Here is a 943-nt window from a genome sequence, read left to right on the forward strand (position 1 = left end):
ATGATGGATCTTTGGATGAACTCCAACCATCCTCTAGCCACAGGCTTGAGATCCAGTCTTCTTAGTTGAACTGGCTTGCCTTTGGAGTCTATTCTCCATTGGGCGCCTTCCACACATATATCCCTTAGGACTTGGTCCAACCTTTGATTAAAGTTGACCCTTCTTGTGTAGGGGCGTTCATCACCTTGCATCATTGGTAAATGAAACGCCAACCTCACATTTTCTGGACTAAAATCTAAGTATTTCCCCCGAACCATTGTGATATAGTTCTTTGGATTCGGGTTCATACTTTGATCATGGTTCCTAGTGATCCATGCATTGGCATAGAACTCTTGAACCATCAATATTCCGACTTGTTGCATGGGGTTGGTTATGACTTCCCCCCTCTTCTTTGAATTTCATGTCGGATTTCCGGATACTCATTCTTTTTGAGCTTGAAAGGGACCTCGGGGATCACCTTCTTCTTTGCCACAACATCATAGAAGTGGTCTTGATGGCTTTTGGAAATGAATCTTTCCTTTTCCCATGACTCGGAGGTGGAAGCTTTTGCCTTCCCTTTTCCTTTTCTTGAGGAAATTCCGGTCTTAGGTGCCATTGATGGTGAATGAAAAAAAAAACAAAAAGCTTAGGCTTTTACCACACCAAACTTAAAATTTGCTCGTCCTCGAGCAAGAAAGAAAAGAAGAGTAGAAGAAGAAGAAGAGAATATGGTAGAGAGGGAGAGAAGTGGGTTCGGCTATGTGGGAGAAGAAAGGGGTTGTGTTGTGTGAAAATGAAGAAGAAAGGAAAGGTATTTATAGGGAGAGGGGGGTGGGAGTTCGGCCATTTTGGGTGGGAAAGGGTGGGAAATTGAATTTGAATATTATGAGGGTAGGTGGGGTTTATGGGGAAGAGGAGGTTGATGTGAATGGTGCATGGGGTAATTGGGAAGAGGAATTGAGGT

This window comes from Arachis duranensis, chromosome 2 (assembly GCF_000817695.3).
Source record: "Arachis duranensis cultivar V14167 chromosome 2, aradu.V14167.gnm2.J7QH, whole genome shotgun sequence".
Lineage (NCBI taxonomy): Eukaryota > Viridiplantae > Streptophyta > Magnoliopsida > Fabales > Fabaceae > Arachis > Arachis duranensis.